Raw genomic sequence first — 23,366 nt, forward strand, 5'->3', positions numbered from 1 at the left:
AGGCACTGTGTTAGGCACTGGGATTCAAAAGTGAACACACCCAGATCAGTCTTCAGCGGTCCTGGATGTATCCTTAATCCCCTCTACATTGTTTCTACTCCTTACTTCGCTATTTAGTTATTACACTGGCTCAACATGGAAACAGCTGCCATTCAAACATCTAAAAGTTTTTCTCCTTAGTGTTCCAGGAGACAGAGGAAATGGAAGCAGGTAAGCAAATCCCAAAGTACTGTGAATGTTGGACCTGGTCAATATTCTTATTAAAGTTCACGTTCCCTCTAGTAGAATTATTTTACTTAAAATGTTAATTAGCACAGACAGCGCGGTACCTGGTGCATAGCAGGCAGCGTGTAGTGGTGCAAATGCATCGAGATCCAGTCTGGAGTCTCACACCCGCCCCACCATACACACACCGAAAAGACAAGACAGACTGGTAGTTGATGGATGTGGGTTCAAATCCAGATGTACAGTGAGGCTAGATTCACGGCCTTGGGCCAGTTGATTATGTTTCTGAGCCTCATCTTCATTTGCAAAATGTGGATAATCCCTACCTCTCATCGTTGATATGAGGATTAGAGGTAATGTATGTAAAGTACTAAAATATAGTGGTCAGCCATAACTGGAAGCTATTATTATTATATTACTGGGGCTTGATACAGGTTTGGTGATTGAATAATAGATTAGCTGACCTCTAAAATCCACATCAACTCTAAAATTATGATACTAACAATGGAATTAAAAGTTCATATATCAAATCCACTCAAGGATATTTTTAGCTATTGTAATTGTGATGCAAATCTCGTTTCAGAATAAGTCCTGCTAATGAGACTCACAGAATACAATGTATTTATATACACCCTGGCATATTATGAAAACATGTGTGATCAAATTTAACAGGCTAGGTGTCTATGGTTTCTGAAATCTCCAGGGGTTGCTGCTGCCTTTTCTATCACAACTACTTGACCGAAGTTCTCCTTTCTAGAGCACTTCTATAGGCCAGACAGACACTGTGATGCAGGTTTTACCGGAGTTATCTTGGCCACGATTACTCCTTCCATTTTCATAAAAGAAAATGGAGGCTTACTGAGATTAAGGATCTTTCCAAGGTAACACAGCTAGTAGGCACCAAGCACTGGACTTCAACTCTGACATTAAGCCCATGCCTTTACCCACTGTGCCATATCACTGCAACTCAGGCAAGCCCTAAAAGCAAAACATAAGAGATTGGAGAGACTTGTGAGGAAATGTACCCACAGAAAAGGAAGAACAAATGTCAGTCACATCTACTGCATTCTTCCTCTGACTGTATTCTGTTGACTACATTTTCACCATGTCTCTTAAACAGAGGATCAGTGTAACATGTCCATGTAAAAAGTGGGAGAATCCAGCAATCCCTCTTCTGGGTATATATGGAAAAGAATTGAAAGCTGGATCTTGAAGAGATATCTGCACACCCATGTTCATAGACATGTACTGTAAGATTTCCCCTTACATGAGATATCTAAAGTAGTCAAATGTATAGAAACAGAAAGTAGAATGGTGGTTGCCAGGGAATGGGGAAGGGGAAAACGGGAAGCTGCTGCTTAATCGGCATAGAGTTTCAGTTTTGCATGATGAAAAAGTTCTGGATATCCATTGCACATCAATATAAATATCAGCACTCCTGAACTGTACACTTAAAAATGGTAAAGATGATACATTTTATGTTATGTGTTTCTTTTTACCACAATTTAAAAAAATAAAGTGGCAGAATACATATTTGTATATATGTGTGTATATATACATATTTTATATGTATTTGTATATATGTGTGTATATACATACACACACATATATCCTTAAAAGAGTCAATGATTTAAAAATTTCAAAACTCTAGAAAATAATTACAAAAAATGACACCTGTGGGGCCAATGGCAGTCATCGAATGTTTGGGGAGCTGACCTCTTGGCCCAAACCAGATCACTTTCACAATGCTCAACCATCCCTGTTCTAGTTTCTGAATCATCATCACCTGCTGCAGAGTCAAGAGTCCAAACCATGTGAATTTCATGCAGATATCCTCTCTCATGGGAAATGAGAAATCTTCCCTTTCCCTCCCTAAAGGTGGAGAAGCCCCAAGACAATGAAGTTTATTTCACAAATAATCGTGTTGCTACTTCCAATGATCAACCTACTCATCTTTTTTTTTTTTTCAGCTTCAATTCCCCTGGTTTCAAGTGATTTCCTTAAAGAAAGCAGAGACTACCTTTTTGACCTAGGACTTCAGGAAAGTAAGCGGGTAGCTGTTGTAGGAAGAACCAGAGTTTGCTTTCAGAGTGACCTTGATCTCAGCAGGCAGGTAAAAAATTCTGACACACTTTTCCTTCTTAACCAAAATTATTCAGACTATTTTTTTTTTTTAGCATGTTAGGAGATGAATCCCGATTTCCTGAGTAATAACAAACGACCATCTTCTGCATAAACTACATTCTTCCAGTTTCTAAACATTTGGGTTTACATGTGACTTATCTGTCTGCAAAGAGATTTCTTTTCTTTCTTTCTTTCATTTTTTTGCCGCGCCGCTTGTGGGACCTTAATTCCCCCACCAGGGATTGAACCCCGGGCCCCGGCAGTGAGAACACTGAGTCCTAACCACTGGACCACCAGGGAATTCCCTGCAAAGAGATCTCTTATTCTCCAGTCATCCCACATGGTTTCTGCTTTGGTTTAGCCTCACCCACCACAACCAAAGGCTGGATTTCTTATTCATGGTGTTTATTCTTCCCCCTACCCCCAAGTAAGCACTTAGCTGACCGATTACAGAATCACAAGATTGGTTATGATTCCGTTTCTCCATCTGACTTTGAACTTAAGTGCTCCAATTATTTTGCCTGATCCTAATAAGTCAGTAGCGTGCTAATGCTTGCCTTGATATTTCTGAAATATACAGGGTGTGATTAGCATGGGACTGCATCATTAGAAAGCAAAGTTGAAAGCGGGTGAGCAAAATCATCACTCGTATTTAAGCAAAGCTTCCTGTTCAGTGAACTTACAATGTTACAATGATCCTAGAGACACTATATGCTGTGACTAAATGTATATCGTATTCAGAAAAAGGCTCAGATGCTCCAGAACCTTCTGTCTTTGGCTACTACTGGATGAGAAAAGATCCTAGGAGGACAGGCTTGTTCCAGCACAAAAAGTCCAGAAGTCTGTTTAAGCCAGATATAGCTGAAGACATAAAGAATCCTTGAACCATAACAGGGTAGGAGGGGAAAAAAGGAAGGAAGGAAGGAAAGAAGGAAGGGAGGGAAATCTTTAGTCAATTCTGCTGGGTTGGATTGACATCTCCAGGCCATAAAGTGAGAAAGCTTTAGGGTAAGCCTGCTGGAAGAAAAAAGAAAAACAAACAAACAAACAAACAAAACCCCATGCACACACACATATCAAATGAGATGCTAGAAAACTACATTAGCATCAGTGGTGTTATTTGAGTCGATTAAAAAAATTTAACCCTTTTATATCTGTGTGCAACCAGGAATAGTGTAAACTTTTGGGAAGTAGCAGACAGAGAGAGAGAGGAAAAAAAAGGAAACGCTTTAAACTGGGAATGATTTGCAGCCAAATCAATTGATAAATGAAAGAAAAAAAGATGGCACAACTGAAATTGATGCCAAAGATTTATAAGGTTGACTAAGTAAACAAAAATGGAACGGATCACCATGGAAATGCATGAATATTGAAACAGGCAAGATCTGAATACACTAATGACATGCCTCACTTAGACTGACAGGTGTTGATAACAACTGTGACAATCCACAGCAACATCCACACTTCTAACATGTTTATTCCTAGAAAACACGGGCTGGATTTAAAGGTTCCTTTTCTTTTAGAAAATAAATTTTCTATTCTTAAAGGGACTAACTCATTTCTCATCTACTTGAAAAACAAAAAAGGTTTTATCCATTTGCTTTTTGGATATGAGGAGCTGCAGTTAGCAGAAGTCATTCTCTTGGGCTCTACTAGTCTTTGTTCCAATCAACCTCTCACAAAACTGAATTCTCAGTCTTGTTTATCTCCCGCATTGAGTACTTGAAGTTTGACCACCACTCATTAGAAGCATAATTAAAAAGACACAACCTAGATTCCTCACTTCCAGTCACATACACATGAAAACCAGTAACCCTTAATCTATTTGTTACCATGGCTACCATAGGATATTTTATTTCAGTACAACTCTAGGTATTTCGTTTGGATTGTTGCTTGCAAATGAAAGTTGGAAACCTATAAATTTCTGTTAACTGTGCTAGAAATGGAGAGACTGAACAGAAGAAAATGTTTTTCTTAATCATGGACAAACACGGTTTATAAGATGCTTGTGCAGAAAAGTTATTAAAATTGGTTAAATACATCAGCCCATAAACCAATTTAAATGCCATTAAATTCATATAGAGTTTAAGGGCACATATGCTAGTAATTCCCTGATTTATAGCAGGATGATAAATCAACTGCACTCAGAACAATGTACCGGATGGAGACTATATTCACCAGTGGCACACAGTTCCATACTAGTATAAATGCCAAGAATATGTGACTACTCAAATACATACATGCCAACCAGCCTTTAAAGTATTCACCTGTGAATTACCCGACGTTTTGGCCAAGAGTCGGGATGAACAATCAATAAAGTTGTTCATCATGCCCTCCCCCCCCAAAAGAGTGAAAAAGTAGCTCTGCACTCTCCATTGTAATTTTTAAAAACATCACGAATGAGGTGGGCTAATTAAATCTGCTGTCATTCATCCTAAACCTAAATGATTCCTTAAATCTGCCCTCCCAGGGCTGAGTTGGAGATAAGACCGCACGGCAAGAAAAGGAACGCTGTAGTGAGTAGACGGTTGACTTTAAAGCGACTGAAATTAGGGTAAATACAGCTGTAACCAGGACAGATCTGTCACTGCAAGAGGAGTCCCAGCATAGCTCGGCTGGTGAGAGGCTGGAGCCTGCAGCAGTGGAGCCTGACTTTCCCTGAGCTGACGAAGTGGAAGTTTCGCGGACAGCAGCAGATCGGCGTCCTCAGCGGTCCCGTCCCTCCAGCGCCGAGGTCTCGTCTAATGCTGCATAAATACCTGCGTCCACGATTCGCCCCGGGCGCGCCGCGGCGCAAGCACCGTAGAGAGAGAGGAGAGCGTTTGCAGAGCGGCAGGGATGGCAAAGGCGGCGGCTCCCTAGGGACCCGCGGGGGGGACCGACCAACTGACCGTGTCTACCACTGGCTTACAGAGCTCAGGAACGACAACTGGCTTCTCAGCTAGCGGACCCAGTCATCCGAGACTCGCGCTTTGGCCCCATCACCGTTGGTTGCAGGCAGGAAGCGCGTCTCCGCCTTTCCCAGCCAACGCAGACCCGACCTGCCCGGGAGCTGCCTCGGACCTATCCGGGCTCTCGACTCTGCTCTCCCGACCCCGGGCAAGCTCTCCTCTCCCTCGGGGCCCAGAACCCGCACTGCCCAGCGGCCGCACTCGCGCCGCGACCGCATATAACCCTCGCGCTCTCGGCTCGCTCCAGGCCACAGAGACCCGGACGTGAGCCCTCTGCCACCTGGCACCTCCCGCGGCAGTCGGGACGCGCGTCCACGCTCCCACATTACACATCTCCCCGTCCACACTATCCCGCACATAAACAACCCCTCCCCACCCAACACACATCCTAGCCGCTTCACCAGCCCCGTACGCTCTCCTTTCCGCGCCCCCCCCCAAAACACGCTGGCACCCACAAGGTGTTAAGGGAAGGCGGGTCACAACAAGGTCTGTATGGGTTTCCTCCCTGTGGTTTTCACGCTCCTCTACCTCGAAAGTTACTTGGGATTGAGTGAAGAGACCAGGTCCCCAAATGCGGGTCTGAGGACGGGAGGGGTCAGAAACCCCAACCTGGCTTCCCGCTGCACAGAGGCGCGCACCTCCCCAAAGGCCGGACGCGTGGCCGCCCCCAGGGTCCAGCCCTCCGGTGCCTCTTCCTGGCCCCCAGCCCGGCTCGGGCCCTGGGCCGCTCAGGGGAGGTGGCTTGGAGAGGGACGCATGCTGTCGGGCCCAGCCGAGGAACTGCCTCGGCTGGGGGGGGTGGTCACACTCGCTTCCAGGGCCCCCTACCACAGCGACATTAGCCCCGGGCAGCCCCTGTGCATACACACCCGGGGGCAGGAAGTTTCCCCCCCCCCCGCCTTTTTTCCCCCCCCTGGAGCAGCGCAGGCGCAAGGGCTCCTGCAGCCTTGCGAGTCCAGACGCGGGAGGCTCCTGCCGCCGCCGCCGCCGCCGCGGGAGCCGAGCCCAGCGTTCCGGGTACTCGGGCCCCGCTCCCAAGCCCGGCCCGGCCCCACGCAGCCTCCAGGACCTTGGGTCCCCGGCGCCGCATCCTTGGCGCCCTAGCCTGGCTCTTACCTCCGGCCGCGCGGCTCTGGCCCCGGTCCGACGCGCAGAGAGCCTGGGGTCGCGAGTGGGCGCAGGAGGGCTGATGGATAGGGTACGGCGCCTGCGGGTAGCTGTAGCTGGGGCCGCTCGGGTCCTGGCCGGGAGAAACGGATCCAGGTCCACCTCCTCGCGTTCCTGCTCTCCGCCTTCTCCCCCTTTTCCTTCTCCTCCTCCTCCGCCGCCGCCTCCCGGCAGCCCAGGAAGGATGCCCGAGAGAGGGAAGTCAGTCCTTCTGCCTGTCAGCCTGTGCGGCTACGCGCGGCGCGGCGCGGCTCTCACCGAGGCGGCGGCGGCTCCGGCAGCATCGCCCCCCCGCTCTCCCCGCAGCCGCGGCGGCCGCGGGGCTAGGGTTGGCTCCGGGCTCGGGGCTCGGGCTCCGGGCGGGGGCTGCACTCAGGCGCGGCGGCCGCCGGGACTGCGGGCGGGCCCTGCGGAGCCGGGGCCGGGGCTGGAGCTGCAGCTAGATCCGCGGCGGCTGGGACGGCGGCGGCGCGGGGGCTGGCGCGGCCGCGGCGCGGGGACCATGCTCCCTTCTGGCTCGCTCCGCTCCGGGTACCGTCTGCTTTAGCTGCGAGGGAGGCGGGCTGCGGCGTGCAGCCAGGGGCGGGCGGAGCCAATCACGGGCGCCCGAGTGGGCGGGGGCGGAGGGTGGGGGAGGCGGGGCGCCCCCGGCCGGGCACCCAGCGCTGCTCCCCGGGCCCGAGGGATACCCAGCAGCCGCGCGCCGGGCCCGGGCGGAGTGCTCGCGGGTGTGTCCGTCCGTCCGTCCGCCGCCCCCGCCCCCCTGCGGTGGCTCCCGGCTCGGCCCGCTCGGCGGCCGCGCCCGGCAGATGCACGGCGCGTGGCCCCGGCTCCTGGGCCCCGGCCTCCCGGCCCCGCCCGCCCAGGGTTGGCGGACCGTACCGAGGCGAGCTCCCCGTCCTCTCTCAACACCTGAGGAAACTGGCGGAAAAGTTTGAGAACGAAAAGTCCAATCGTCTTTCAGCTTCCGCCCTCCCTATGACACTCCAGCCACGGTAAGGAGCAGGAATTGTCCAAATCTCTGAAGAACCACGGCTAGCCCTGTAAATCCTGACCACCGACTCTCGACTCTCCTCGGTGTACACGGACTTTCCTGTCTACACTGACCCTCTTGAATCCACAGGACCTCTCTGTTTAGACAGCCTCTACTCAGGCCACCCCAGCCTTCCATGTCTACACTGACTCCCACCCTGTCTACACTGACTTTCTTAGTTCCATCACTTCCCCGTCTCCACACGCTGTCTACACAGACCCTAACTTCAACCTTGATAGGAAAGGTTTGGCTGGAGGCCCGTGGCAGCCCCAGTGCGGGCTTTCCATTGTGCCAGAACATTTCATTTCAGCACCAGTCTTCCCTTCTTTGGTAGATCTAGATCTGGCTTTTATTCCCTGCCCTCTCCCTCCTCCCCTACCTCCCCCTCATTTGGTTTTGAATTTAAGAGGAAATATATCTTTTTCCCCCATCCCCCATCTCTGGGCTTCAACAACTCCCCCCCCCCACCCCCCGCCTCCCCGGCGAAGCCGCTGAGGCTCGAGGCCTGGGTAGAAATTGGGGAGGTGGGTGTGGAAAGGTAGGGAGCTGCTTGCTATTTGGCTTGAACTGGGCGGAGCCAGCCCGGGGCGGGCTGTGCCAGGCCCCGCCCCCCATCTGCCAGGACATGGGGAGGGTTTGTTGGTAAATCTCTTTCAGCTTACTCCTGTGATATCTGAATCCAGGCCTCTTCTCTCCTTGGCTGTAAACTCGGTGCAAGGATTGTGCCTTCTTTAATATCTTGTGGGAAGCAGAGTACAGTGTGGCGGCTGATAAATAATAAATAATAATCATCTACTGAGAGTAGCAGGAGGACCATCAGTGAAAGGGAATGAGAACACCAGGGAAAGGGCCCATTGGTATTAGAGTAACTGCATTTTCTGAAAAAAGAAAAAAAATCGAATGAAGTTTTGGTGTGTGAAGCCTGGCAGTGGGGAGAGGACAGAGTAAAGCACTGCAGCGAGGAATCCCCCCTTGATGGTGGGGTCAGCCAGGAGAAGTGGTGTGTCTTTAAGCGAGGGTGATCGAGGGTGCCTTGAAGGGGGAACAGGTGGGAGTGGGGGTACAAAAGCTCCTCCAACAACCTGAAGAGGAGCATGAGATGTGGTTTGAATGCCACGGCCTTAACGTGGTATATGAAAAGTGATTGAAGGGTAATGTAGATGGGAGAAAGGAGAAAGAAGGATTACTTGGGGTTTTAAACAAAGACTCAGGTAACACCTCAAGCACTGAATGCAAAGAGAACAAAGGCACAGGTGAGTCAATGTTCATTCATGTTGTAGGAAGCTGTCCTCTGAAATGATCTGCATGGGTCCACCAACTGTGAGCTTGTGGGATCCACCAGGCTACATTCTGGAGCAGTGGCACATAGGACAGGTGTAGACATTATGGAAATGTGGCTAAGGTTTGCAGGGTTAAGGGATAGGTTAAAATCTGGCAATTTGAGGCACTCATAATGTCTGACGTGATTTTGAATGATCCTCAAATGAAAGCAGGAAATACACACTCCAGGAATCCTTCCTCAGCTACATCTCTAGGTGAAGGTGTAAGGATTCTCCCAGTTTCCCTGCTGGCATTATCAGAGAAGAGAGACTGTGCTGAATCTGCATCCACCCAGGTGATGCCAAGGGTGCTGGTTCTAGAGCGCTGCAACGCCTTCAGGGTTGGATCATGATAACGGCTCACGGGGTGGGGGTGGGGGGGGTGCCAGCCTGTCAGGAGAATGAGAAAAGCTGTGTGAATTAGAATCACAGTGGGTGGGCTAGTCTACCCCCTCCTCACCACACCCTTCTTTCATCCCCAGAGCCTGAATACAAATAAGGATTTCCAGAGTCTGAAGCTGAGATCTTCCTCTGCAGTGGGGCTCCACCCAGCTAGGAACTGTTGGGTTTGGACTTAGGAAGGGTCGGCTCTGGTCTAGACATGAACTCCATTTCACCTGAAGTGCTGTTGTTCATGTCATCTGCCCCTGTTCCCCCAGGCTCTTGGTGACATACAGTGGATCTGCTCTGTGTTGTGTAAGAGATCTCTCTGTGTAGACCTTGCCCGTAGCTGGGATCTGTCTTGGGTTATTCACTGCCCTGCTTTGTGGTACTTGGGATACACTCCATGGTTAGCATGGATCTCTCCCTGTGGTAAATGTGGTTTGTTCGGTGTTACACGTGAGAGCTTCTTCAGCCCCAGTCAAAGATTTCTCCATGAAGCACGGGATCAAGCTCTGTAGAGTGAGCTTCAAAAGCCAGCCCTCCCTGTCCTGACGAAGATGCCCCAAGCTGGGCTCTGAGATCAGAACTAATGTGTCTGCTCCAAGTAGATGGGTTGTGAAGGAGTGGACTTGTGAGGCCCAGGGAGGTAGACTGGAATGCTGCAGAACATGCATTTCCCACTCAGAGCATAGACCATTATTTGCGCAGTCCATCAGACAAGGACTTTGTGCTGGAAAGGCTGCTGCCGTCACCTGGAGAGGCACCAGAGGAAGCCACAGCATTACTGTCTGGGAGCGCCCATTGTGGCTGAGACGGACTTTCCTCCCTGTTTGTATTTATAATAATAATCACAACAAAATGATCGTTTACTCAGTGGCTGCAATGTGCCAACCGTTGTACCAGGTATTCTACCCACAATACCTGGTCAATGATCATAGCAACCTGTGGAATTAGTGTTATCAGCCCCAAGCGCTGAGTCATAGAGAGGGTAGGTGATCTCCTGAAATCACACAGCCAGTAAATGGCAGAGCTGGTATTTGAGTCTGGTTGGTTGGTTCCAAAGCCTTTGTTCTTTTCACCATGCTCAACACACAAATGCAGTTTCTTTTGTCATTCACCCAGTGCTTTTCCCTTGGAGAAGACACAGTGGATGCTGATTTTGCCTCTCTCAGCAGCCAGTCCTGGAGTCAGGACTGGAAATCAGTCTTAGGACACAGAGGGCTGATGCAGAAGAGGGAAAAGCATCTCTTTGTTTACTGAATGCACAGGTCACTTGGAAGAGTGGACGCCTCATCAGAAACCCTCAGGTCTGAGAGGACATCTGTTTCCAGGAGCGAAGTGGGTATAAATAGAGCAGGAGCCAGCCTCTCTGCTGGTCTGGTTTTGTGTTTGCTGTTTTGTTTTTCTAACATTCTGCTCCACTAAAACCACCCCCATTTGGCATCAAAAGCATGAATAAATCCTACATAAGTCATTGTCCCTCCAGTGGCTAATCAATCCATAAACATCTATTTAGCACCTACTGTGTGTCCTGCATTTCAACCCCGTGGTGTTGATTAAAGCAGGAAGTAAGAAGTCACAGCTGCTGTATTTTCACTGTGGCCACCCTGCTCTGTGGATGCGTGGCAAAGGCACACGCTAGTCATGCAATCAGCGACTCGCGGAGGGCCTCCTGCATGCTCAGCCTTGTGCTGGGTGCCCTCAGGAGTATAGGGGAGGGACAAGGCGCTCCTCACTCTGCTCGTGTTTACCCTTCCTGTTCCCCAAAAGGGGCTGAGGCATCCAAATACAATACAGAATTTTCCCCCTCTCCCTTATCTGCGGTTTCAGTTACTTGTGGTCAACCCCAGTTTGAAAATATTAAATGGAAAATTCTAGAAAGAAACAATTCATAGGTTTTCAGTTGCATGCCATTCTGAGTAGTGTGATGAAATCTCATGCCATAGCTGCCCGTGATGTGAATCATCCCTTTGTCCAGCGTATCCATGCTGTGTACACTACCTGCCCATTGGTATAGTAAAAAAAAGTCAGTGCTTATAGGGTTTGGTACTGTCTGCGGTTTCACGCATCCACCGGGGCTCTTGGGACGGATTCCCTGCAGATAAGGTGGGACTACTGTACTTGGTTCTTGTTCTTGACAGAGGCTAAGGTAACAACAGTTGTTATCAAGAAGCATAACTGAGTGCTCAGATGTGGGGAAAAGACTCCAAGTGTTGTGGGATGCAGGGGATGATCTGTAAGAGTGGGGCTGGTCAGGATGGGTGGGTGGGTGTCAGACTGCACCTGAGGAATGAGGAGGTGTTTCCTGGGGGGCAGAGGAGCCCAGAGCAGCCAGAGGGGAAGGCAGGGGCCAGGAGGGTAGAGGAGTAGGATTCCTGGACTGGGGGACTCATCCCAGTGTGAGAGTTTCTGAAACACTGCTTGCTGGTAACAGTCATTTCCTTTGGGTGAAAATGAAAATGTGTTTTCCTTCTTTGCCCAAATCAGTGAACTATTAGATTCTAAGATTCAGAGTGAAACCGGTGGTGTCTTTTTTGGCATTTTCAATGGCGGGAATGCAGCAGCTTTTTTTAGTACCAGTTTGCAGGTGGCAGGAGTGCTAATTAGACAGAGCCACTAGCAAATTTCCTGGATGGTTCTGACTCCCAAACCGACAGGAAACCTGCTCGGGTGATTCAAGAGAGCAGTTTCTAGTCTCCCCATTGATAAAGTGATTCTTCAAACACGGTGGTCAAAGGAATGGGTTTCATAGTTGCTCAATACATATTTATTGGGTGTTGAATTGTTCACAGTGACCAAAATTCCACTTTACTTTTTTGACGTTTAAGAAGGGCCTGGTGTTTCTCTATTAGAGAGTGTAAAAAGAAGACCCAAATGATTGGGAGGATGGTTGAAAGGAAGATTTTATTTGAGTGTTAGAGGAGTCTTTCGATCATTGAAGGAGGTTTTCACCAAAGGGAAAACTCAGGAGACTTTTGAGAGAAGATTGAATCCTCATAGTTCTTTGCATACATATTTTTTAAGCTGTTTTTAAGAATAAAGAGGTTACGGGCCTGCTGGTTCCCTGTTTGACTCCAGAACCCATTGGTGCCAATGTCTTTTATCTCCCTCGGAGATTTCAGTAGAACTTGGGGCCAGGACCATGTCATTAGTGTGGTCATTTTGAAGCCCTGAACTGGGCCAGAAGCAGAACAGTGACCATCCAGGGCAGGTGACTGCCCTGCTCTGTCTCTAGGACGGAGACCCTTGTGCTCTCTGCTCTCTGTCTGGACTCAGGCTGCCCAAGAGAGTGTCACAGTCCCCACAGGCTGTTGGGGGGAACACAGCGGGAGGCAGAGGGACCACCATGCAGAGCCTTTGGCCACAAATCTCATCTTCATCAGCTGTTTCATGAACACGGCCAAGTCCAGGACACTGTCTCAGGAGTTATTGTTTATTTCCGTATCCCCAAAGCTAGAGGCTGCCTGTCATGTTCATAAGCAAAAGGCAGCCCGTCCTCCAGGGAACAAGTTCACTATTCTCCCCAAAGACGGGGGTGTTGGGAATCAAGCTGCAGGCACTCTTGGAGTCTGAGATAAACCTCTGTTTGCAGGGTGAAGTATCTAATGGTTTCAGCGATTTGGGGTCTTTTGGAATACGTGTCCCCGTATTTTATCTTCATGTTTACCCCTACTCGAATTTGTGAAGCTGCGTACACTTTATGTGCAGTGTGTCTGGAAGGAGGAATTGGTGAGGTCATGCCTGATGGAAACATGACTGTCAACACATTGGCCCCGGAGGCTCTGTCCCCAAGAAATCAGAGGTGACAAGGAGGAGAAAAGCAATAGGGCCTGAACTCAGGGTACTTTCTGAATATTTACTAAGGGTCGTAAAAATAGCCTAAGTCTGTGATAAAAATCACCATCTGGTCCAGGTGCATCTTGATATAAGAAAATATGATACATGAAAATTCAAAATGATAAAACAGAAGGATTTGCTAGTTTACATCACAAAAGGATGCATGAGCTGCCCATAAGTGAAGCTTTCCCCTTTGATATTTAATGTGTGGCTGATTTAGTAGACATTCCGTTCATATACAACTGGTCAGAAACACATTAATTTATTTTTATTTATTTAAGGCTTGTGACCTACCTACTTTCAAGACATCTTGAGCAATTTACAGGTTAAAACATGGGGCAAAAGGAGACATTTGGGAATGAAATAGAACAGATAGAAACCAAAGGGAGGACGTGGGGTTAGAGGCATTAGGCACACAAGATGAATGGGTTCTACAATTAGGATCTCTAAGGGGAAAAGGCAAATGCAAATGCGCCAGGTTACCTGATTGTATAAAGAAAGGTGCATTTGTATCAGGTCATAAAAGATGTCTTGAATAGAAAGTGTTTTAAAAAATCAGAGACTGCTATAAATGGAAGAATGTAGTATTATTGAGATAAAAGTTTTCTCCTTTAGACTTTGGAGACAAATGCTAATCGTGGAAAAGTGTAACACTACAGATCTTTGTGTTAACTTTTTTTTACTACTTCTAAACCTTTGAAAAATATTTACCAGACGATATCATTTAAAAAAACATTTCAATTCTTTATAGGTTTACTTTTTGCCAATTCAGGAAAAGCGTTGCAAATTGGACATATTTCATTTAGGTGGTTGTGAGTTTTCCTAGAAAGCAACAGGTAGATATCTTCTAGCTTAATTCTAAACCCTTGATAATTTCAGTGGAGCTTCAGGTCAGTTTCAAAATTAGCCAGAGAGTTTTGGCTAATGTAAAATTTCATTAGAAATAACCAGAACTTAGCATTAGAATAGCAGGTTTAGAAAAACCTAGGACTTGGAAAGAGTCAGAGCAATATTTGGAATCTGAGATGGTTATATACCAATCTGCAGATAAATCCTATTAATGAACTTAAGATTTTAAAAGGGTTGCAGATATAAACTCATCATTATAATCAGGGCTGTTTTTCCTGGGAGTCAAGATTGACATGTGGCAGTAGATGTGTATGTATTGTTCAAAAGCAACAGAGATGTTAGTTGGGGTGACAGTATATAAAATAATGATGTACCGATGATGAAAATATCAATAATAGCTGATATTAGTTTAGCACTATGTGCCAGACACTTTTCTAAGCCTTTAATTTTCTTTAAAATTTTTTTCTTATATTCCTTACAACAAAGGATGTGGGAATTGATGAATCCTGAGTCTAAAAATTTTAATGCAGACACATAGAGAGAGGAGCAGATGTTCTTTCATCAGGAGGGAGTGTGATACAATCCATCGGCTAGAGGGGGGATGTGGCTGGCTCATTCTGGATGCACGTCTCAAAATCAGAATGGAAGTCTGATGTCGTGTTGTGCCTTTTCACTACGTAAGCCTATACCAGGTGCCTCACACTGGTAAGCTCTGGGCATCCCCAGCCTTTGGTCATACCACTCATGCCACTGAAATCTGACCTAAAGGACACTGGAAGTTAAGATTAGAATAAGAGAGAAGCCCCCAATTGTATTAGTAATTTCCCCAAACCTTAGTACCGTATGCAACATTTATTATCTCACCCAGTGCCTGATGGTTAAGAATCCAGGAACAGCATTGCTGGGTGGCTCTGGCTCAGGATTTCCCATGAGGCTGTAGTCAGATGTCAGCTGGGGCTACAGTTATCTCAGGATTCCACTGGGACTGGAGGATTTGCTTCCAAGCTCACGTACATGGCTGCGGGCTAGAAGCCTCAGTTCTTTGTCATGTGGGTCTCTCCACAGGGCTGCCTCAAGACATGGTAGCTGGCTTCTCCCTGAGCAGCAAGTGATCTGAGAGAGAGAGGCCAAGACAGAAGCTGTAATGTCTTTTATAACTTAATCTTGGGCAGACAACATAGACCAACAGAGGTTTAATGTGAGAAGGGACACAAAGCTGTGGATACTGGGAGGTGGGCTCATTGGGAGCCATATTGGAGGCTGACTACTACAACAATTGTCTTAGATTCCATGGGTTCAGGGAGGGGAAGAGTGGGCATGGTAGGAGGTATTCACTGGGTTTCAGGTTTTCAGGCTTCTGAAGGTCCCCAAGAGATCAGGAGACATTACATGAGATTCCCAAAGATGGCTCAAGAACTCTTGTTGATAGAATTCTTAATGTGTAGTTGCCAATGCTCTTGAAGAGAAATAGTCAGGTGGGAATGGGTGTTGATGAAACCAGAGTGACCATGGGAAAGTTCACCTTTGAGTGCAGCTGGAAAAAGGACAGAAGGGGCATAGATGTCGTCGAGTTACACACACCTAATGAGGTCTAGTTAATGAAGGCAGCAAAATGGTCAGGATTACAAAACAGCCTTTCTTATTTGACATGAGCAGAAAATCAAGAAAGGATCTGATTGGTGATTGTGGTAACATGTCTAATACTGCGGGTTTCTGTGGCGCAAACTCTTACTGAATGCCACTGTGTACGAGGCAGAGTGCCAAGGGCTTAGGATACAAAGATGATCAAGAAAAGGTCGCTGCCCTCGAGGATCTTCCAGTCTAATGCGAAGACACATATAAACGAGGCCATGATCAATACCATAATGAGATTCAGTACAGGTAGCACTGGGACATTGGGAAGGTCACTGCCAGTGCTACTTGGGAGCAGGCAGGTCGGGGAAGCCTGTACAGATGAGATTACACTTGAGCTGAGTCCTTAAGGATGAGCAGGATTTCGCCAAATGAACAATAGGAGGAAGGGCAGGGAGAACAAGAATCGCCAAGCACACGACAGGCAGGGGAAGCTGCTGGTGCTTCATACGATTAGAGCAGGGTGGAGACTGCAGACAGGGCTCGAAAAGAAAGAGGAGGCCATTTCACATGGGGCCTCGGAGACTCTACACTGGGGATTAACGGGGCAGTGTTGCTCAAAGTGGGGTCCTACATCAGGATCACATGGGAGGCTGATTCCTAAGCCTAACCCTACATCCACACTGACAGATAGTTCACCATAACCATGTTCTCTTCTTCCTGAGCTAGACTACATCTCCCAGCGTCCTTTGCAGTTGGACTACATCTCCCAGCGTCCTTTGCAGTTAGACTATATTGCCTAGACTCCTTTGTAGTTAGGTGCACTCATGTCAATGAAATATGAATAGAAGTCATATGTGCCATTGCCAGACCTGACCCATTAAAATCTGCCCTGCATGCTTTCCATGCTCTTTTCCCTCTCTCCATGTTGATGCAGGCAAACACAGGAATCTTGGAAGCCGCATGTTAAAGACGGCAGGGCAACAAAACCCAGGAAGCTCTGGGTCTCTGAATGATTGTTTGGAGAGGGCCAACCACTGATCTGGAACACCCATTTTGGGGCTTCAAGAAAACAAGAAATAAAATTCTATTGTGTTTGAGCTGTTTTATTATTTGGGGTTTGTTTGTTTTCGCAGCTAGTGTTACCCTAACTAATACAGCAATTGAGAGGGGAATTCTCTGGAGGATTTGCATTTTTAACAAGCACCTTAGAGGAGTTTGAGAATCCCTGGTGGAGGCGAAGGGGAACCAGCCACTCATGGGTTTAGATAGACCAAGTAACGTGATGCTATTTGCCTTTTAGAATGGCAGCAAAAAAACGGGATTTTACCTTCTTTTTCTTTGCTGAGGAGAACAATCTACTGACTAAAGAGAAAGAGAAAACTGTGGTAAGAGAAAATTGAAGTTCAAGATGAGTAAAGAGATTGTAACAAGCACCAACCTGCTGTAAATGAGCTCAAGTCTCTTGGCCAGGACAAATTACACCCCAGGGAGTAGAGAGAACTCACCGCCAGAGCTGTAGAGCCTCTGCTGATAATCTTTAAGGAACATGGAGAGTGGGAAAGAAAATGGAATGCTAGAGATGGGAAAATATAGCTTTTATTAGTAAAGAGGAGAAAAGATTATGTAGACTTCAAAAGTGGGGATAGTCTCTTCACCCTCATTAAGTTGATTATTTAAGGCTGATTTGTGAGCATATGAAAAATGGAGAATTCTCTAAAAGCCTGTGTGGCTTCTTTAAGAGCAAGCCACAACCAGGAAACTGTATTCCCAGTTTTGTGATAGGCTTGCTAGATTATTATGTCAGGGAATTGTGTTAGCAATGGTAGACACAAAGCATACCTCAGACTGGTATTTGTCAAGGAATCTCATGATAAATTTGTGTGCAAGATAATTTCAACTGCAGACTAGTATTTGGGTAATACATACCCAAAGATGCTAATCACTGTCAGTATGAAAGTACATTTCTAGTGAAAGGCCACAGCCATGGTTCCATCTGATGTTTTTATTAGTGATGCAGACATAAATGACTTAGTTAATCCTGAAATTTTGAGATGATGTGTAGGGAATACATTGGTTGGCATAACAAGGCCCGAAGAATAGGCTCAAATATTAAGCTAAATGTAATGATATGAGATGAAACAGACAAATGATAGGATTGAGCATGTGGGTCCAAACAGTCCCCTGCACAAGTCCAGGGCTAAGAGGCAGCAGCTGCAGTTTGAGAGGCACCAAAGATGTTGTTCAGCTGCCCAAAGCCCTGTACGGACTCAGAGGTTAGCTGTGAAGCCTCTGGGGTTAGCTGAGACCTGTATGCAGTTATCTGAAGGGGTCTCAGGAGCAGAGGGACCCAGGCAGACTTCAAAGGCCAGATGGGAAGATATCAGGTCCACGTGAGAATGAACCCCCTCCAGCCATCTCACAGCTGCTCCAAACAACAGGCTGCTCAGAGACAGGAGCACCTGTCAATGGACATGAGCAGGTGGAGAGAGAAAGTCCCTTGTTGGGACTTCAAGGAAGGGATGAAGGCATCCCTTGGGTGTTTGGCCACAAAGAAACCATTAGAGTCCCTCCAAATATTAGTAGCTACTATTACTGGCTACCATTTAGTGATAACATGTGCCAGGCACAGTGCTAAAGTAGGCTCCAAAATCCTGTACTAGTTTTTTTTTGTTGTTGTTGTTGTTTTGTTGTTGTCTTTTGTTTCTTTTGCTGCTGTAACAAATAACTACAAAATTCGTGGCATAAATCAATACAAACGTATTATCTTACAGTTCCAGGGGTCAGAAGTCCAAAATCAAGGTGTCTGTAAGGCTATGTTCCTTCTGGAAGCTCTAGGGGAAGATCCTTTCCTTGCCTTTTCCAGCTTCAAGAGGCTGCCTGCATTCCTTGGCTTTTGGCCCCTTCCTCTGTCTTCAAGGTTAGCAATGTAGCATCTTAAATCTGTCTGTCTTCTCTCTTTCTCTCTGCTTCTGTTATCGTATCTGCTCCAACCCTGATCCTGTTACTTCCGTCTCAGAAGGGCTCTTTTGATTATATTGGGTTTGCCCATCTAGATTCATCTCCCCATCTCAAGGTACTTAGTTTAATCACATCTGCAAAGTTCCTTTTGCCATATAAGGTACCATATTCACAGGTTTTGGGGACTAGGGTGATGACATTTTTGGGAGGGTTGTTATTCTGTCTACTACAAGCCATTTATATATTATCTCATTTAATTTGATCCCTCACTGTCTTGAAGAGTTGGACATTATTTCCACTTAACAAATGGAGAATTGGAGCTGTGGAACAGTTAAGTAACACACTACCCCTCTGTGAAAACAGTGAGGCTGGAATTCAAACTGGGTTCTGACTCTAAGAGCTGGGAATCTCACCACTCTGACACTATACTGTGCATGTTTTTATTATTCTCAGAGCCCATAATTCTAAGCACTAATAATTGCTTTTCTTTAATGGTGTTAATTTAGCGGTGACATTATTGCAGCTTGTTTTTCTGAAATGTTACGTAAGTCAGACATTTCTGTCTACCTATGAAATTTAAGTGGCCTCCCCTGCTATATCTCCTTAGCATCTTTAGCGCACAGCTTTTGCCCCTCCTGGATTTTGTCACCTTGGGCCTTCTCAGCAACAGGAGTTTGGAACAGTGTTATTTTCTGAATTCAGATCTGACAATCTTTGTAGACTAAAGGCTACACAGCTGTAAAAGTTTGTTTTTAACCCAAAGTAACAGAGTTGTCAGGTAGAGTGTAAAAAGATCCCAGAAATGCAGGCTAAAAACATAGTGATTCAGTGAGGCAACAGGAGCAGAATGATGACAATGGCATTTAGGCCCCAGGGCAGATATAAAAGTGGTGGCATCTGGTTGAAGCCCACTTCCCCTGAAACTAGAGCTCAGGCCCTGCTGAGGTAGGCAGTGGAGGAGTCTCCTGTCCCTCTGGGCTGGAACATTTCTTCTAGCGTCTGCAAAGCTGAGGGAGAAAGCCAATGCCCCATTTTACAGATGGGAACCCTGAGGCTCAGAGCTGTGCTCAAGGTCGCATGACCAACTCATGGTGGAGACCGGGTCCAAAGTCAAGGGCCCTGGGCTCTAGTCCTGGCTCTGCCGCTCGCTGCTGCTCTGGGACAATGGGCATGCCGCTGAACATGCACGTCTTTTCTCTGGCCATCCTTCCAGCATGCGGCACCTTGACCATTTGGAACCACAGTGTGTCAGCCTTGCCCACCATCCATCTGCCGCCAGTTCTCATTGTGCTTCGCTGTGCAGGGCTGGGCTCCGGGTCAAAACTGAGCTGGATGTGGGTTGAGCACAGCTTGGCTGGAGAGAGGCCTGAGGCACATGTTGGGGGGATGATCACTGATGACGCCAGGCTGTCTTTGCCAGCAAGAGATTCCAGAGGGCGCAGGAAGCGGGGTAGAGGCTGTGATCCGACTCTGACGTTGAGCGGTAGCTGGATGGTGGGAGAGGAGGGGAAGGGCCTTGGGTCCACTGGGTTCAGTTCCTGTTCACTTGTTGGGACCCAGCTCACCCTCCTGGCAGGTGGTTTCCAGATGGTTCACACGGCATGCCATGGCATGAAAATGCCATGGCAGCTTTCATCAAGCCTATGTTATAGGGTTGGTATTGATTGAGTACCTGAGAGTCTAGAAGGGAAGGAAACATTTTGAACACTTTGTTTATGCCAGGTACTCAGCTAAAAAGATAGGAACTGCCCTTACTAAGCACCTATTTTGTGCTAGGCACTGGGGTTTTCACTGACTCTGGGTACAAGGAAACTACAACATAATTCCTGCCCTTGGAGAGGTCAGAGTCCAGGATACTAACCTTTACTAGACAACATGAGGACTCAACAAGGTGGTAACTAATGAAGATAAAAGGAAGTAGCAGGAGCAGCAAGTGAGGAAGCGCTGGGTTTGGGAGTACCCAGGGTCTGTTTTCCTGCCAGAACTCTGGTGTTAAGGCATGAGACGTGCTGCCTTTAGAACGTTTCCTAATAGGGGGCTTGATTTCTTAAAAATAACATTCCACTGCTAACTTGTGTCCATTGTTCAGTTTGTGGTCTGCTAGGACTCTTGGATCTTCTTTTCCCCATGCTTGCGTCTCACTTTTGTGTAGTTGCCACCTTTCCCTGGAACACTCCCTTCTCAACACTCAGCATTTCAGTGACAAGATTGGGGAAACAGAGAAAATTATTTTTTAAATGTTCAATTGATTTTATTTTTTCCCTTTTTTTCCCAAAACAGCTTTATTGAGTTATAATTCACAGACCGAAACATTCACCCATGTTAACTGTGCAATTTTAGTAAATTTACAGAGATGTGCAAGCATCCCCACAACCAATTTTAGAACATTTCTCTCACCAGAGGGAATAATTTAAGGGCACAATACAAGAAATATGGGTTAATACATACTTCTTGAACATGCATTTCTGAAATTATTGTATGTAAAATCTGTCAGCAAATTTTGAGTTACTTCACAGTATACTTTTGCAAAAAAAGCAAAATGAAGTGGAAGAAAGAATCCCTGTGCTTTAAATCTTAAGAAATCATTATCCATTTTGCAGATCACTTCATTAATAAGCAGATTATTATAAAAGTAATTATTTTAGAGACGGCAGCTGCCGTTAGCTAATACTATGTTGTTGTCTACTGGGACTTATAAAAAGTCTTTTTAATTTGCTCTTCAAAAATCACTTATACCCACACAACCACTTCAGTCAACGAAATAAATCTAGGTATGGGCAGACCTTAGTTACCATGGCAGAAACAGCTTTACCTTTTTAATTTGTTTCCAGTCGAATTTTCTTTCTTCTCCAGAACTCCCTGATTTGTGGAAGGACTCGTGTAGGGAATCCCACCCCTTTGCAAAAGTGGCCACTCTCTGGCAACAAAGGCACCATTCAGTATCCAACCCTTCAAGGGTGAAGAGTGTGCTGAATAATGGATGCTCCAATGGTTTCCCTTGTAAATCCCCATTTGGGAACAGCCAATAGAAAGTTCAGAAGGTGTCGCTGGCTCCTCTGTTAGGTACGCCATTGCTTATGTGGGCAGGTCCCTCTGATAGGGCTTATTGGTGGAATCAAAGCCCCTTCCTTCTCATCTCACATTCCATCCTCCTTATGCTGTCGATCCATCAGATACAGAGAACTGTTTATTCCCAAGCAGAAGGGGAATCATTTTTCCCCAAAAAAGTATAGGAAAAGCATGATCCTAGGTTGGAAGCCCGTAAAATGCTCTCAAGTTCTATTTGTAAGAGTATAAAGGGGTTAAATATTGTATTGCTGTCTACTATTTATGAGAAAGAGACAGCTGCCCAGGAACAAACTTGCATCAGAGACTTATTTAGTATTTATTTGTAAGTTAAAAAAATTAAGTTATCGTACATTCAGTGAAGTGCACAATCTCAAGAATCCTGATAAATTTTTACATAGCGAGCATACTCTGACCAGGGTAGAGAACATTGCCCACACTTCCAAGGCCTCCTGGTACACCCCTCCCAGTCATTGCCTCCACAAAGTAATCGACATCTGTCTTTGATGCCACATGAATTGAATCACACAGTATGGATTTTTTTTGTATATGACTTTTTTCACACAACATTAGTGTCTGTGAAATTCATCCATATTGTTGCCTGTAGCAGGAGTTCAGCTTTTACATTGTTGTATATAGTATTCCATTGTATGACTACCATGATATGGTCATCTTTCCTACTACTGATGGACACTTGGGTAGCTTCTAGTTTTTAACTGTTTGGAATAGTGTCTTTATAAACATTCCTTACACATATTTCTGTGCACCTAGGTAGGCATTTCTATTGGAGTAGAATTGCCAGATCATGGGAAAGCAGTGTTCAGCTTTAGTAGATAGGATAATTAAGACTTTCTAATTCTTCCTGTGTCAATATTTTCAGCTTGTGATTTTTTAAAAAAGAATTATTAATCTAATTAATCTAAATTGTCAAATTTATTGTCATAACATCTTCTCATTGCCCCTTTGATGTTTGTATGAATTCCAGTGATGGCACATTTTTTTAAAAAAGAAAATCATTGAGATTAGTAGTTTGTTCCTTCTTTTTTTCTTGAGCAATCTTTATAGGGATTTGTAAATTTTATTAGTCTTTTCAAAGAACCAGTTTTTGGCTTAGTTGTTATTTCTCTATTCTATTTTATTTTTTCTTATATTTTTATTATTTATTTCCTTTGCCTTAAATATGATGTTCTTTTCTAACTCCTTGAGATAGTCATTAGATCACTGATTTTCTGTTATTCTTTTTTTTTTTTCTAAAATATACATTTAAAGCTATACATTTTCCCCTTAAGTCTAGTTTAAGCTCTGTGCTACAAGTTTTTAACATGTTGGCTTTTCATTATTATTCAATTGAGAATATTTTCTAATTCCCATGCAGATTTCTAAGTTCTGATTCGTTTTTTGAATCACGGATTATTTAGAAGTGTTACTTAGTAATTTTCAAACATTTGAGGATTTTTAAAGTATTTCATATTGATTTCTAGGATTTTTCAGCTCTAGTAAGAGGACATACTCTGTTTAATTTCAGCCCCTTGCACTTTATTGAAATCTGCTGTGTGACTCAGAATACGGTTTATTTTGTCAAATGTCCCCTGAACGCTTGAAAATAATGTAATCCTGCTGTTGTTGGGTTCAGTGTTCCGTATATGCCAACAAGGTCAATTTTGTTTATCATGTTGTTCAAATCTTCTTTATCTTTACTGATTTATTTTCTGATTTCTCTATTAGTTGCTGAAAGATGTATTTGAAATATTCAACTATAATACTGGATTTATTTGTTTTTCCTTTTAGTTCTGTCAGTTTTTGCTTTGCATATTTTAGGTTTTGGTTTTGGGGGCATACAAGTTTCAGATTATTAAATATCCCTGCTGAATTGAATTT

General features: G+C 45.7%; 1 protein-coding gene across 2 annotated transcripts in view; it reads right to left on the reverse strand.

The window, feature by feature from the left end:
* The window catches only part of KLHL29 (kelch like family member 29), a 311,682-nt gene extending 304,988 nt beyond the window's left edge, over positions 1–6,694 (reverse strand). For both annotated transcript variants that reach the window (XM_082427458.1, XM_082427457.1), the window contains exon 1: positions 6,417–6,694. The gene's annotated coding sequence lies outside the window, so the exon portion shown is untranslated. The remainder of the gene's footprint in view (positions 1–6,416) is intronic.
* Positions 6,695–23,366: the final 16,672 nt, after the last annotated feature.

The sequence above is a fragment of the Balaenoptera physalus genome, assembly GCF_965194825.1.
Source record: "Balaenoptera physalus genome assembly, chromosome: 15".
NCBI classification, from domain to species: Eukaryota; Metazoa; Chordata; class Mammalia; order Artiodactyla; family Balaenopteridae; genus Balaenoptera; species Balaenoptera physalus.